The sequence below is a fragment of the Dipodomys spectabilis genome, unplaced genomic scaffold (assembly GCF_019054845.1).
Source record: "Dipodomys spectabilis isolate Male_0828 unplaced genomic scaffold, ASM1905484v1 ptg000183l, whole genome shotgun sequence".
In the NCBI taxonomy this organism is placed as follows: domain Eukaryota; kingdom Metazoa; phylum Chordata; class Mammalia; order Rodentia; family Heteromyidae; genus Dipodomys; species Dipodomys spectabilis.
This window is the reverse complement of record NW_024870860.1, coordinates 159,005-175,768: the sequence shown is the minus strand read 5'-3', so window position 1 is coordinate 175,768 and position 16,764 is coordinate 159,005. Positions and strand designations below refer to the sequence as shown.

Below are 16,764 nucleotides of genomic sequence, written 5' to 3'. Positions count from 1 at the left end.
GCAAGAGGGATTTTCGACAAAAGCATTGTAGTGGGTAAGGTGTGAAAAGTTACAAAACGAACTGCATGCTGGGAAAAAGAATAACTTTATGGGGAGGAGTAACATACTGTTTTAGATGAGCCAAGTTAATATGGATCATTATGTAAGAAGAAATTTTGTATTTGGTTCTTTCTAACAACCAGCAGATACTTACCTATTTATAAAAATAAATACTAGAATTAAAAATCCAAAAGAACTTTAATGATGCATTTAATATTTTGGAGACAACAAAGATTTTCAGTGATAGGGAGAGTTTAATTAATTATGGAATTTATAAGCACTGGACTCCCATGTAATCATTATAAGTGATGTTCTTAGAACAGTATGAAATTTCTAAGGATAGGAAATATACGAATGATATAATGCAATGAAAAGTCAACTTATAACGTAGGCTCACACCTGTAATCTTACCTACTCACAAGGATGAGATTTGAGTATCATGGTTCAAAGCCAGCCCCCAGAGGAAAATCCATTTCACCACCAAAATGACAGAAATGGGCCTGTGGCTAGCGCTGAGGGAAAAAAAAAGCAGAGAACAATGTGTAGTCCCTGGATTCAAGCTCCAGTTCGGGCAATAAACAAATGAATAATCAAACAAATATATGACCCCAAATTGTAGGAAAATATACATATGTATATATGCATGTCAGAAGGGTCTAACCGTGTTGTTCTAGTGTTTACATTGTGGAGTTCCAAGATGGGAACATCACAAACATTTAATTAAAGGAAATCAAATGTTAATTATGTTGGAAATGACTTGTACAACTGGGGAGGGATTGAGAGAGTGAAGGAAAGAGGAAGAAAAATGAGGGAGAGGGTAACAAGTTAGATAAGAAATGTTATCACTACCTTACTTACGTAACTGTAACCCCTCTGTACATCACCTTGACGATAATATTAAAATAAAAAATAAAAACAAAACAAAAGCTTTTATTTATATCATTATATTTAAAAGTATACTTTAAACGAGTTATAGGCATGTTTTAAATTTCTAATGCATTGTCCCACTCTACTGGAGTATACTGGAATATGTGGAGAATTACTTACACATGAGTTCATGAGTGAGGACCCAAATAAGAATTCCACAAAGAAATGTCAACATGTACCAAAGGGTCCTATGCATAATACCTCCCTTCTACTGCAAATCACACAACCTCCAAAATCCATATAATTTAATCATTTAAAGACAAATGATGAACCAACGTATCCATTTGTAGAAATACATACTTACTACAAGGATGGAAAAGGGACTGAGACCCAAAGTGAATGATGCACAATTTTAAGGAAGATTCCTAGATAAAGGAATGTGTCCCACACACTTCCAACTGTAAATCTGGGAAAGTCAATCATCTTTGTCATACTAATAAAAACCACAAAAAAACTAACTGTGGGATTCAAAAAGATTGCATGAGAACAAGTGTTCATTGTGACAGCACAGGAACTTCAGTGCAAATTACTATGTTTCTATTTCCTTGTCTTATTCCCACCTCATTCTTGAATTCTGAAGGTGAGATTCTGGGGAGCCAGTTCCCTTTGGTCCAGTAATTAATGAAAGTGAACAGGTGATTGGAGATACAATTTCCTCACATAGTTCTTGGATTCTCATTTTTTATTAAGCTTACGGAGAAATAATGGGATTGCAAAACACAAGAAAGTTTTAACTTTTCCACTAATTTCTAAAATGCCTGCTGTAAGAACAACAAAATTAACGAAAGAAACAACTCAGAGACCATATAAAGGTATTTGTGGTGTATTGATACCAACAGAAATTGAAATGTCACATATAAATACCAATTTACATTTACAAAGCAAAAACCCTAATTCTTCACTGAGCTAATGTGATAATTACACATTTTTATTTTCCAACAAAATCACCATTGAGAATACCACAGTCAATTTCAATCACAGAAGCAAAGCTACAAAGAACTGCTAAAATTTTTACCTTTTCTTTCCTGGAGTGAAGAGGGTTGATTCTGCTGACATTGACTGTTTGATCCTCTTCCTCCTCACAAATAAGTGTGCCTATGTAGAACAATTTATACCTATATCTTAACTTCATGGTTGTCTATCTTTCTGGTTGGATCTTCAGTCTGCTTACCACCTACGGAGCATATATAGCTTATGAACATGGACCATGCCTTAACAAGATAAAACATGGTCTAAAACAGTTCTAACAGAAACATATGTGATAATGGAAATATTCTATATATGCATTGTCTAACAGACTAGCCACTGGCTATATGTAGCTAATAAATCTCAAATGTGAATAGTGTCTGAAAAATTAATTCTTCCAATTTCAGTTAAATGAATTTTTAAATAATAAGATTCATCTACTCACTGTTAACTGAACAGCTCAGTTTCCAAATAAGGAAGCTGAAGTGCTCACAAAGGTGATGATAAAATATAATCCAAGTGAAGAAGTTTCCATTAGATACTAACTGAATGCCTTTGAATTTTCTGAGCTTTTCTGTCTTATAGAATTCAGCCATCACTCACCTAGATTGACAGCTGGGAGGAAAGGGGTGGGAGATAAACACAAGCTACTTGGGATACTGAGAATTGCTACTTGAAGATGAGGGTTATGCATGAAACTTTTCTATATTTAGTAGACAGCAAAGTGTGTGGAATCCTGAAGGTAGAAAAATAATGATTGTATTTCAATCAAACAGGTGCTCTGTTTATCAAAATGGGAGAGAAGTCAGACACTTGAATTCTATAAATATACAAACAATATAGAGAAAATTTGCTACATTCTATTCCATGATAGGCCCTGGCATAAACTTTGGCACTCTGTACATACTCTGTAAATATTCACACACTAAAAAACAGAAATGTAATCCTTTATTACTGTTAAAATACATAGAATATCTTCATAATATATATTTGTGGGCCTATTTTTTTCCTTAATTTCTTCCACACCTACATTAAGAAATGGCTCTAAGATAAAAGATTCTAGATGTGTTAAATTTGAATTTCATCTATTTCTTTTGTTGAATTGTATTCTAGATAGGATTGAGGGCTTAGGGCTAGTAAAATAATAAGTATTCTCAGCAAATTGTCATGCCTCATTTTTAAGGGGAGCTATGTGTTTATTAGCAGAAATATGTATTGGTCTTGGAAGCTAGGAACATTCAAGAAACAAAAGAAAAAGAACAATTCCACGGCAGTCTCAAGTGTTTGCATATCTTCAAGTGAACACTAGCTGCTCTATATTCCATAGTATATTTGCAAGCTTTTTCTAAGATACTGTCATCCTCCAGGGTAAAGTTCAGGCATGCCTATTGCTCACTATAAAGATCGCAGTTGCTCAAACTCAGAACCCATTGTTTGTATAGGCTTCACATGGCTATATTTACTTCACTCAGTGGCACTGAGGGATGGGAGCAACACTTGAAATATATAAATATTCACATACACACATATCTCACTGGCTATCACTATTACTGTAAAAATTAGGTGCTTTTTGTCTCTGACCCAAGAGCATCATAAATCGTCTAACATCCATAAAGTGTGACAAGTTCATTATTAACTTGCAAATAGGTTAAATCTCTAGCTTCACACAATTATAAATACTCATATGAAGAAAAATACATACCTAGAGTTTTGGTGTGCTTCTATATTACGAAGGTCTCAAATTTCATCTTATTTGCCAGGAGGATGCAAAAATGCTTGATAGGAAATGTACTCATTACCTTGTCATGTAACTATAACCCCTTTGTACAGTATTCTTACAATCAAAAATGTACAAAAAGAAAAAAAAGACATTGCAAGTCACGTATTTCCATTAAAACTAACTAAATTTAAGTCCTGTAACTTTCTACAGGTTTTTAAGGACCAAATAAATTGTGGGTATGTCCCAAGGCCTTTATGAAAAGCTAAGAGAGAGAGATCCAAAAGTGGCAGTAGATAGGTGACCAGAGCATAGTTATGTATCTTTACTTCACTGTTACCATAGCAGGAGTGCAAATCAATATGATGGTTCGTAGTTACAGGACTGGAAGACATACTGGAAACTGACATCAATGAAGGGTCATTCATTGTAGGAAAACATAAATCAGGATGCACCAAAGGTTGCAATCAACAGTGTACAAAAAAGCAACACAGAATTGAATATAAAGTTATTGCAAGTATATATTTGATAAGAGGTTCACATCAAAAATATATAAAAACATCATTGCAACGACACACAACCTGATTTTACAATGTGCAAAGAACTCAGATGTTTCTCCAGAGAAGACAGTGTTAACAAGCCCACGAAGAAGGTGTTTAACATCACTAATCACCATGAAAGTGTAAGTCAAAATAATGAAGAAAATTACCACTTCATATGAATTAGGTAGGATAACTACAAAAAAATAAAGTAACAATATTGACAAAAGTGTGGTAAAATTGGAACCGTTCTATAGGAAACAGAATGGCATCTTTTCAAACAATTAAAGACAGGATTATTCATACCTGTAATCCTAACCACTCAGGACAGGAGTCTGAAATCCAAGGATTACGGTTCATAGCCAGCCTGGGCAGAAAACTGGAAGTGGATCTGTGGTTTAAAGTGGTAGAACTCTAGCCTTGAGGAAAAGTTCAGGGACAGTGACTTGGCCCTGAGTTCAAGCCCCATGACAAAAAAATTAAAAAAAAAAGAAAAAAAGAGTTTTCATGTGATCCAGTGACTCCATTTCTGGCCATATAATCTAAACATCTAAAAGCAAGGTCTGGAAAAGGTCTTGTACTCATATTCATTTTGTACAATACTCAAAACATGGAGGCAATCTAGTGGCCATCAACAAATGAATAGCTAAAGCAAATGTGGTTTATACATACAGTGGTATATTATTTCAACTTTAAAAAGAATTATGGGGCTGGGAAGGTGGCTCAGTGGTTGAGCGCTTGCCTTGCATGCATGAGGCTCTGGTTTCAATTCCTCAGCACCACATAAGAAAAAAGGAAAAAGCCGGAAGTGGCACTGTGGCTCAAGTGGTAGAGTGCTGGCCTTGAGCTGAAGAGCTGAGGGACAGTGCCCAGGCGCAGAGTTCAGGCCCCACGACCGGACCCCCCCCAAAAAACTATTATGTTGTGACATATACTATATTATGGATGAATCTTTAGAACACTGCTAAGTGAAAAAAGCCAGTCATAAAAAGACCAAATATTACATGATTCTACTTATATCAGTAGTTACATAGAACAGTCTAATTGATAGAGACAGAAAGCAAAATCATACTTGATGTGTACCTTGAAGCAGAGGAGAGTGGAAAATTGTAATGAATAAAGAATTTGAAACTTGGAGAATGTAAAGAGTATGGACATTGAGATTGTACAATATTGTAAATGTACTTATTACTACTATGTTATATTCTTAAAATGATTAATAAAACCTGGGAGAGAATTCTGAAGGGGTTAAACATAATCATGGTACATTGTATGCTATGTGGATATATCAAAATGAAAAATCCACTTATTTAAGTAAGTAATGCTACTGAGTTGAAAAAAGACAATAAATTTTAAGTTAAGTGTGCAAGTTTAAGTCAGAGGTCTTTGCTTCTTCAAAACAGCAATTTAGGCATCGAATTTCTCTGTCAACATAGTGTTGATGGGACATCACAATGTACAGTGCCCTGTGAGTAAGAAGTGGTTATGTGCCACTCAGAGGGAGTTAAACCACTTCATTTGGGTAGTTACGGATAAAAAGTAATGGTTGGAACTGGCTCCAACATGGTGGGAATGAATGATGCAGCAAAAAATACACACCTTTTTCCTACGAAGCTTTAGGTGCTAACACATATCTTTTTCTGACTATGGTCTGGGGAGTGTCTTTCTACTTCCCATCCAATCAAAAGTGTTTTCTGTGCTTGTGCTCTGAGATGGGGCATCCAATAAGGAAAAATTCCCTACTCATGCTCGGAGACTAGGAAACCAATTATGAGACGCTATGTCCCTCTTTTCGCTAGGGAGTCTGCTTCACTGCTCTGTTTTTGCTTTGAAGAAGAGACTGTTGCAATGCTCTCTTTTCGCTTTGAAGAAAAACTGCTTTAAAACTGTTCTGCTCTCTAATTCTTTAAAGAAAACAAACAAACAAACCCGAGACATAGACAAAACTGTTATTCTGAAGATGTTGCGTGGAGGGAAGCCTTGAGCTTCATCTTTGAGACTAGATTTAGAATTTGATAACTTAGGTGCTGTGGTTTCATATTAATCTGAACCAGGCTAATATCTGCATTTTCTCAATTCTTCTAAGTAGAATCTCTAAAGTATTAGGAAAAAACAAAACAAACAAACAAATAAAAAACAGCAAGAACCTTATATTAGGCTAGCAAAGGCTCCAGAAATTCTCAGATTTCTAATTTTTTCTTGCATGAATCTAATAAATGAAAAGTTAATGCAGCAAACTGGCATGTTTAAGGTGTTAAATTCTGTAGAATATGGTTTCTTTACTTCCTCTTATTCTGAGATAGAAATTGATCTATTCTAAAGCCAGAGGATATGTTTTCTTCACAAGCTCAATTAGGTTTGCTGAATTTTGCTTTCTTAAAAATTGCTTAACTCCTGTAAGAGGGAATTGAAGACTGCAAGGCAGGAGGGATTGAGTGTGAGATGTGGGAAGTGTTCTCATACTCTGCATCTAGAGGGCTAGAAAATATGATGATCTGCTCATTGCCTCAAACAATTCAGAAAGTGGTTTGCATTTTCTAAAACCTAAATCTAAACTTTCACCTTCTCCTTCCCACCAAGAATTCCCCCTCAGGCTTCTTCTTACCATAATGTCTTGGCAGCTTAGAACTGCTTTGCCTCAGAAATGAGGCATCAGAAGTGTGCCCTGTGGTCAGCCAAGCAGCTGGTATCTGATTGATTCATCTATGGCTCTGAAAAAGCTGCAGCTCAATCTGTGCTCTGTGCTCAGGGTTCAGTAAGCGTGCTTAAGTCCATAGCTACGTGCTTCCAGAGAGCAGACTTTCCTCTTTCTATTAGCGGTACAAGACAGGTTCTTTATAATGAAGCAGCCATACATAGCTGTAGGTTTCATAACAACTTGCTGAGGCGAGTTTACCTAAGGGAACCAAGGCAATATGCAAATAAGGGGTTTTCACCTGGAAGCTCATAAGCCTCCATTCCAAAAAGGGAGTTGGACTAGCACAACTATGCTTATTGCAGCATTATTTACCATAGCTAAGATATGGAACCAACCCAGATGCCCCTCAGTAGATGAATGGATCAAGAAAATGTGGTATATATACACAATGGAATTCTATGCTTCCATTACAAAGAATGACATTTCCCCATTTGTTAGGAAATGGAAAGTCTTGGAAACAATTTTATTAAGTGAAGTAACCAAGCCCAAAGAAGCAAAGGTCCCATGGTTTCCCTTATTTGTTATATCTAGTATATGTATGAGTCAAGAAGGAAAGATCAAATAATGATATGTTAGGAAAATGAACCCTTAGATAAGTATTTAAATGATTTTTTTCTGTCATGCATTTGTTTCTAACTCATTTATAAGATTATTTCTTTATAGCTTTGTTTGTCCCTCCCCCACAGTACAACCCCTGCTTTCAGTACATTTGATGTCGGTATAATTTGTGGAGGAGATGGGGAAAAACAAGTCATTTAAGGATACAGGTGGACCCAATGCAACTATAAGTACAAGTCGTCATGTCAAAAATGAACTTTACAACTTTGGTGCGGGGGGGGGGGGCTGGATTGGGAGTGCGGGGGGAGGCTGGGAAGGGATGTGAAGGGTAAACAAAGGAGGAGGCTGCAATGCTTGATAAGAAATGTACTCATTATCTTGCCCATGTTATTGTAACCCCTCTGTACAGTATGTTCACAAAAAATAAAAACTTAAATTAAAAAAAAGGGAGCTGCTTATAATAAATTCTGTGTGGAAATGGACTGTGTAGGAGTTAGAATAATCTTTTTCTCTGAAAATGATGGATTGAGGGAAAGCATTGACTAAGCATAATCATCTTCCACAAAGCTATATAACTAAAGTATATCCTGTTACTAAAATCGTTCTAGGGACTTTAGGAATAGTTTAACTCATAAAGCACAAGCTGAGTAAGAATTTTCTAACAATTTCTGGCCTGGTTGTCCTGGTTTAGTGGATTGCTCTGAAACTGTTAACCCCTTTCAAAATAACCAGCTGTGCTTCAAAAGAGCCAATACAGCAAGATTGTGAACACAATTTGTGATCAATACCAGAAGTAGTAACTCATTAGGGGTATAACTTGGGCAGACTTCCTACTCAGAGTGGTTGCTTCCTGTCAATAACATGCCCTTTAACAGAACTAAACTTTGCCATGCTAAGTTCCTTTCAACTTGGTGGTCTTTCTAGGGATATTGGGTTACAGTAGGGGAGTATTCCCAACAATGTGGGGACTAGTCCAGGATCCATGTTATGAAAGGGGGATGTAGGGAGACCCTCAGGAAGAGACACAACCTGACTTGTTGAGATAGCTCAAGGTTGGGTTATACACCATCGGTTGTGGTAAAGGAAGGAAAATGTATCAGCAATTTCAGGAAAGGGCCCAAGGAAGCACCTCAATAAAAAGTAATCTCATGCATCAGCCATGAGAGGAAAAATTGGACTAGAGCATACTATCTGGTTGGTTGGGGATTTTTATGGGCTGAGTGTGTCTTAGGCACAAAGAGAACTTGAGTCTCAATGTGTGTTTTCATTCTCTGGCCCAAGAATAAAAATGTGGGAGCTGGAGGAATCTATTGTTGAGAAATCTCCAGTAACGGGAAAGTTAAATATGAGAAGGGTGCACAAGAAACTTACAATAGGGAGGATTAAGTGCACCAAAAACTGAAATCACAAGAGACCTGCTAAAATGGGGAATAAGAATTCTAGGCCTAAGGAACCCAAGAAAAATGATCTAAGGACCTGCTTCTGATAATCCATTGGGAGAATGTTGACAAAGGTCTGAGAACACTATTAAATAATGGATGGTTTTCATTATGGAGCTCCATAATGTGCACTTGTCCAAACAAAAACTTGTTATGAATATGTGCTTGCATGTGTGTGTTTTAAATCTTATATCCTGAAAGGGGAACTCAAAAAATTCCTACTCACTAAACTCCCTCAGCTGCCCACTTTGCCTCTGAAGCCTGGATTGATCCAGGCTTGATTGATCCTCTAGCTGATCCAAGGATGTATGGCATTGAATCTTAGTTTCAGAAGCAGACTCTCTGGGTAGACTTAAAATTCAAGTCAAAAACCAAGTGCCAGTGGCTTGCACATGCAATCGTAGCTACTCAGGATCTGAGAATTAGAGTTCAAAGCCAGCAGGAAAGTCCTTGAGACTCTTTTCTCCAATTAACCACCAGAAACTGGAAGTGGTACTGTGGCTCAAGTAGTAGGGCTTTTGCCATGAGCTCTGGGCCTGGGTGCTGTCCCTGAGCCCTTCAGCTCAAGTCTTATGATGAAGAAAATAATGCTTGGGTGAAATGGGTTAAATATTCTGCCCACCATTACTGTTAAGATTCTATGGCACAGAAACCAGATAAACAAGTGGTCCACTTCCTACTATGATGAACCTCAGATCCCCAAGGGCATGGATGCATGATCTGTCAGTCAAACACAGCCTGGGGAAACTTGTAAGGCCCTGCTATTGCTGTTCACAAGAGTATGGATCTAAGACAAAAACCCTGTCTTCCCAAGCCAAATAAACCCCTTGCTTCTCTAGGTACGGGGAAGGATAATTGGCATTTCTGGGAAACTTATCAAGATGCAGTGAAATCCAAACCTTGAAGAGATGAGCAGTTATCACTAAATATAGCCATGGGAGATGTTTAATGGTATTGTGGAGGACCATTGTTGTAGACCTTCCTGGCCAACTATAGTAGAACCTGTACTTTGGTTCAATTGGCCATCCCTTTCACCCTAGCATTTCATCCACCTGTCCATTCTCAAACATTTTATACTTGTTAGGAGAGACCCTTCCCTAGAGGGTCATTCGTATTTCCTAATTACTTAGGTGCTTTTCAGGATCACCCCCAACTAAGTTTCCAAAAAGTTCAAAGCCTCAAACCAGACAGCACCTTATGAATCAATTTTATTCTTATGATTAGTATAAATAAAATATTTTTGGGGTTAGGAATATGGCTTTGTGGTAAATTGCTTGTCCAGCATGCATGAAGCCCTGGGTTTTATTCCTCAGAACCACATAATCAGAAAAGGCTGGAAGTGGCACTGTGGTTCAACTGGAAGAGTGCTAGCCTTTAGCAAAAGAAGCTCAGGGAGCACCAGGACTGGCAAAAATAAAATATAGAGTAGAATAAAATCAAAAGAGATTTGTTAATTATACTAAAAATTTTTTAACCCATAAACTAAATGCTCTAGTAGAATGGCATGGGAAAATTAGCTCTAGAAAGAAACATTACCTGACAAGGGAAGAGCTTCTGTGGTGATTGGAGACCAAAGCTGCACAAAGACCTTTTTTTTTTTTTTTTTTTTTTTGGGTCCAGTCATGGGGCCTAAACTCTGGGCCTGGGCACTGTCCCTCAGCTCTTCAGCTCAAGGCTAGCACTCTACCACTTGAGCCACAGTGCCACTTCCCGCTTTTTCTTTTTTGCTTATGTGGTGTTCAGGAATTGAACCCGTGGTCTCAGGCATGCAAGGCAAGCACTCTACCACTGAACCACCTTCCCAGACCCTGCACAAAGACTTTAGAAGGTTTGAACATTGGCAAGTGAGTTAACTAAAAACTCAGACGAAGAGGTGGGAAGGTGGTTTAGTGGTAGAGTGCTTGCCTTGCATGCATGAACACCTGGGTTCGATAACTCAGCAACATGTAAGCAGAAAAAGCACTGTGGCTCAAGTGGTACAGAGCTATCCTCGAGCTGAAGAGTTGAGGGACAGTGTCCAGACCCAGATTTCAGGCCTCACAACTGACAAACCCAAGAACAAAGAAAAGAAAAAAGAAAAAAATATGGGCACTGGTTGCTCACGACTGTAATCCTAGCTACTCTGAAGGCTAAGATCTGAGAATGGTCATTCAAAGCTAGGCAAGGCCGGTAAATTCTGTGATACTCTTATCGCCAATAACCCACTGAGAAAGCTGGAAGTGGTGTTGTGGCTCAAGTGGTAGAGGACTAACCTTGAGCTGAAGAGCTGAGGGACAGCACCCAGGCAAAAAGTTCAGTTCCAAGACCTACCAAAAAAAAAAAAGGTAAGTTACAGCTAAAGGGTTTCCTACCAAGAGGGAGGAAGGGTTTCCTACCAAGAGGGAAGGAGTTTTGGGGGTTTCTATCTAACAAGAATGCAAGTTTCCCTTCTAGTAGGCATGGGCATTGCCTGCTAGTAAGGAGGGTGTTACTGATAAAATTGGTCAAAACATGATTCAGTTTCATAATGCCCAGATAAATGTCTAATGTTTGACTTGTGAAAACATCCTGCTTGGGGAACTCCAAACACTCTTAATGCCCTTAAAGTGACCATGCTTAATTCCACGGCCTCAATGGACCCTCTAGTTAATCTTATGATATGACTGCAAATTCAATCTTGGAGCAGACACTCTGTGTATGTCTTCCAATTTTGAGTCTACCCAGATTCAAATTGAGACTGAATTGGTAAATACTGTGGTGATTCTGTCCACATATGGAGTACTGCTATGACTGTGTGGCAGGGAGGCCACACAAGAGGTCCTATTTGTGCTGTCATGGAGCTCAGACCCCATGTGCATGAAATTCATGAGAGGTCAGCAAAATGTGATCCGAGACAACTTGGAACACCTTGTTGCTCTTCTCAGAAGCAAGAGTCTATTCCAAAAACCCCTGAAACTGATCAACTCCATTCTTTCCAGGTCAATTACCTGGCGAAAATTGGACATTTCTGAGAAACTTACCTGGATGTAGTGAAGGCCAACCCTTTGAGATGAGCAGGAAGTACAAATCATAGCCAGGGGAAAAGTCTGGTGGTATTCCAGGAGACCACTATTGGAGATATTACTGGCCAACCGGAGTGGAATCTGTGCTTTGGTTACATTGGCCAATCCACCCCTGACCATTTTCAAACACCTTAAATTAAGGAGGGACTTCTTAGTTAGCGGGTCATTCAAACTTCATATTTGAAAATACAAACTCCATATTTACAAATTTCATATTTACTTAGGAGCTCCTGAAAATTTCCCAAAGAGCTTAAAGCTAGAAACCAGAAAAAGCAGCTTAAATTAGTTTTATTCTGTTGATCTCCACAATCTATGATCTCCATAATCGAATTATTCCAATATGTGCTTTTATTAATCAGCAGGATTTATTTATTGGAAATGCCACCATGTAAAAGTAACTAGGAGCCACTGGTAGAATTGAATGGGAAAAATTTGGTCTAAATATAATACTTGACCAGATAAGATGGTGATAAGTGAAATGAACCCCAACATAGGGGCACAAGGGTTTTTTTACATTTCTTGCTATTGTTTCTAACATATTTATAATGTTTCATGTGATTTTTGTTTCTTTGTATTCTGTGCCCCCAAAAAACAGCATAATACCTGTTTCCAATGTTTTTGATGTTGGTGCCCTCCATCTTGTATATACACTTCTCTAGTTTGGAGAGGGAATGGGAAAAAACAGAATACTTAAATAGGAATACTGGTTGACCCATTGTAACAATGAGGTGCACAAGACACTGTTGAAAAACAAACTTTACAATTTAGGCAGGGTTCGGGGTAGTGTATAGGGTAGTTTTGGAGCTAGGAGATTAGGGATGGTAGGGGACATATAAAGGAAGAGGTAACAATGCTTGATAGGAAATGTATGCTTTAGCTTGCTCATGTAACTAACCCCTCTGTACAGTACTTTTACAATAAATATATAAAAATAAAAGAATAAATATACTTCAAAGGTAATCTGTGTGGTGGTTGGAGGCCAGTGGTACAGAAAGACTTACAAGGATTGAATATAGGAAACAAATTACCTAAAAACTGAGATGATACTGAGTATAATCCTAAATGCTCAGGTGGCTGAATTCTGAGGATCTGTTTGAAGCCAACCCAGACAGGAAAGATGAGACTTTTATTTCCAATGAAGGTGCAAAAAAGGTACTATTGGAGTTGTGGCTAAAGTGGTAGCCTTGAGTAAAACTGCTCTGGGACAATGCCCAGAGCATGAGATCAAACCCAAGACCAGCCCCCAGTCACTTATAAAAAAGGTTGTGTGTCTGTGTGTGGTGGCAGATCCCTTTACTAGTTTGATGATAGAGCAAGAATTTTAACAATGATTCATGGTCTCAATATTTACCTCTTTAGTAATTGTTTTCATAGTAATGTGTGCATGGGTGCTTTATCTCTTCTATAACAGGTTTTGTTCAGTGACTGACTGAAAATCTGCCTTAATCAAACCCTTTTTAAAATCAAAATATCTTATTGGATACTGCTGAATAGGAAAGTCAATTATTATTGTTTGGAAGAAAAGAAAGCAAAACCAGATGGGAGAATTGTAGAAGTTAAATCTTGAAGTGCTTGACTGATATAAGCACTGCCCTTGTAAAGGTAGTCAAAACCTTACCAATGCTATTTTAGAGAAGTGCTAGGGGCTAGAGACATGACACTAGTAGTAGAACACCAGGTGGGTAAAAGTTGGTTATTTTTCATATGGCCAGGTGTTCGGATTTGGTTGATTATTAAAGCTTTTGACTAGTTTGAAAGGGGTCAAAAGTTTGAGCCATCATGAAAGATGATCCCAAAGCTCAAATTCATGGGAGCCAGTGGTGGGCTGCCTATCCACTGTGCTTATTCAACTTGGACATGTGACAGGATGCCTTCTGCCAGAGTAAACTTTGCCTTGCTGAGATGGTGTTTGTAAGATACCTTAATTGCTCCCGGTATTTCCAACACAGATCTTCTGTGCCATTCATGAGGGATCCTAGGAGCCCCTCATAGGAGACACATCCAGACGCCCTGTTGAGCCAACTTCCTGGATGGTCTAAACATGCCATCCTTGGTAGCTGATAATGGACCTAGGTATAAAGTTAATCGGCAACATCAGGAAAGTCACAAACAGGCACCCTCAGAAGCAAGCAACCTCAGGCATTGGCCTTGGTAGAAAAAAATGAAACTCTGTATCCTGTTTTGGTACTTGTGTCTTTGTAGGGATGGTGTATGAGAGAAGTGTGTTAGATTCAGGCTCTTAAAATCTTTCTGTCTAAGAGTCTTGATCTGCAAATTCATTTGTCCAGATAGGCAGAGTAAAAAGTTGGAGATGGAGTCATCTCTGAGAAAAATCTCTAATAATGGAGTCGAGAAAAGGGAGGAACAAGAAACACAGTCTGAAGGGCAAAAGAATTCTAAACTTAGGAAGCCCAAGAAAATTGGAGTTAAAAAGCTTTCCTCAGACATTTTTAATATTGTCTTCTTTTAGGGAGAATGTGGGGAAAGATATGAAAATATGTGTTAAGGCTGATTTTTACTTTTGAGCTTAATTTTAATGTTCAGTTGGTAAACTATATCCTCTATATCCCTGTCTCTGTGTAAATACCCATAAACATGAAATATAAAGTGATTTTGATAAAAAATAAAAATGACTCAGAAGAAATAATAAAGGTAAAAAAAATCTTCACAGGGATGGTTAGGTGGTTCAGTGGTAGAGCGCTTGCCTTGCATGCATGAAGCCCTGGGTTCGATTCCTCAGCACCACATAAGCAGAAAAAAGCCGGAAGTGGCACTGTGGGTCAAGTGGTAGAGAGTTAGCCTTGACCTGAAGAGCTGAGAGAGAGCGCCCAGGCCCAGAGTTCAGGCCCACTACCTGACCCCCCCCCCCTCCTGAAAAAAAAAAAATCTTCACAGAAGCAAACTCTCAGAGATATTTCATGACTTTGACAAGGATAAAGTGGGTGAAGTTAGTATAAATATAAAGTATGACAATGCACAAAAACATAAAAAGATACTCATATATTTCATTATATAACCCAAAGCAGAAAACAAATGTTGTTTAGATGATTTTTTAAAACCCAGTCTCTCAGGTACTGGGAAGGTGGCTCAATGGTAGAGTGCCTGCATGCATGAGGCCTTAGGTTTGATTTCTCAGCAATATGAGGCCTTGGGTTTGATTTCTCAGCATCACATAAGCAGAAAAAGATGGAAGTGGTGCTGTGGCTCAAGTGGTATCACTAGCCTTGAGCTGAGGGACAGCACCCAGGCCCCAGAGTTTAAGCCCCATGACCAACAAAATAAAAATAAAAAACAAAACAAAACACAGTCTCTTACTTTTGTTGCCTCAACTCTGTAATAACTCTGCTTCAGCCTAGGGCTAACATTTTAAGTGTGGACATTTATCAACACTCCTGAATCAGACTCTACTTGATCATTTTTAAAATACATATTTGTTCTTAATTTTCATCTTTATAAACTCACATGCACCTATAAAAAATGGTATGGCCATCCCAGTAACCTTCTCAAAGTACCTCCTAATGACAATTTACGAAAAGTTCTATTATATTACAACAAGGAAAAAATGCTACAAATAAAGAAAAGCAATAATTTAATATTAATGATTAATAAAATAAAAAACAAAACAATTACCAGTGTTTTCAGTATTTGAAGTGTACTACAAATTAGATTTTATTATTGTCATATTTCTTTACATTTAACACTGGCTAAGATTATGATGTTCAACAAGAATGTTATAGGCTATGGGTAGTGTTTAAATCACCCACTAAGATGACCATTTATAGTTCATCTCATAATTTGTATATGGCTTATATCATCATTTGTTCCTCACTTACATATAAAGTAAGGAAGGCCTACAGTTTTAGCAGAAACTGTGTAGTTAACATAGTCAGCTCTTTATTCTGCTCCTTTACACAAAGACTTTGCAACTTCTCATTAGTAAAGTTTCTATAAACTCTGAAATGTACATACTTAGGAGTATTTATCTGCTACCATAAATCTTAAATACTTTATAGAAAAGTATTATGACCTACCAAACAGTCCCAGTTTTGGCATATATAAGCAAATTCCCAAAATTAATATATTTAAAACATTAAAACTTTTAACAAACCTTAACACTTGCTGCAGTGTTCATTATGACAGGTCCCTTGTATAGAATAATTGAATTCCTCATCCTACACATCTCTTGAACAACAAATATCTGGAATTATTTTGTTTTTGACATGTCAATCTTGACTTTATTCTTAAATGTGTATTTATGTAAGAAGTACATGGTTCTAAAATTCTTTTAAACTTAGTTTTTGTTGAATTGTCTAGTTTAAGAAAATCAATTACAATTTATATATAAAAAATTTCTGTGCTCAATTCAGCATCACATATACTAAAACATTGGAATGATACAGAGAAGATTAGTATGGCCCCTCCGCAAGGATGACAGGCAAATTCCTGAAGCATTCCATCCCCCAATTTGTTAAGAAATGGAAAGACTTGGAAAAAAAAATTAAGTAGAGTAAGCCAAGTCCAAAGAAACATAGGTCCCATGGTTTCTCTAATTTTCAATAACTACTATATGTCTGGGATAAGCAGAAAATGTCAAAAGTTATGTGTATATGACCAGATAAGGTTATGTTAATGGAAATGAACCCCAAGTTAGGGACACAAGTGGTTTTTTCTTGCTATTTTTTCTCACATACTTATAACCTACAGTGTGGATTTTTTTTTGTTTCTTTATATGTTCCTCCCCCATGCTATAACACCTATTTTCACTGTATTTGAAGTTGGTGCGCCTACATCTTGTATATATTCTCCTCTAATTTGCTGAGGGGAAGGAAAAAAAAAAACA

At 37.5% G+C, this 16,764-nt stretch overlaps 1 pseudogene; it reads left to right on the top strand.

Annotated features, from left to right (window-relative positions):
- The first annotated feature begins 16,278 nt into the window (after positions 1-16,278).
- Positions 16,279-16,393, top strand: LOC122121100 (annotated as a pseudogene).
- The last annotated feature ends 371 nt before the right edge of the window (positions 16,394-16,764 follow it).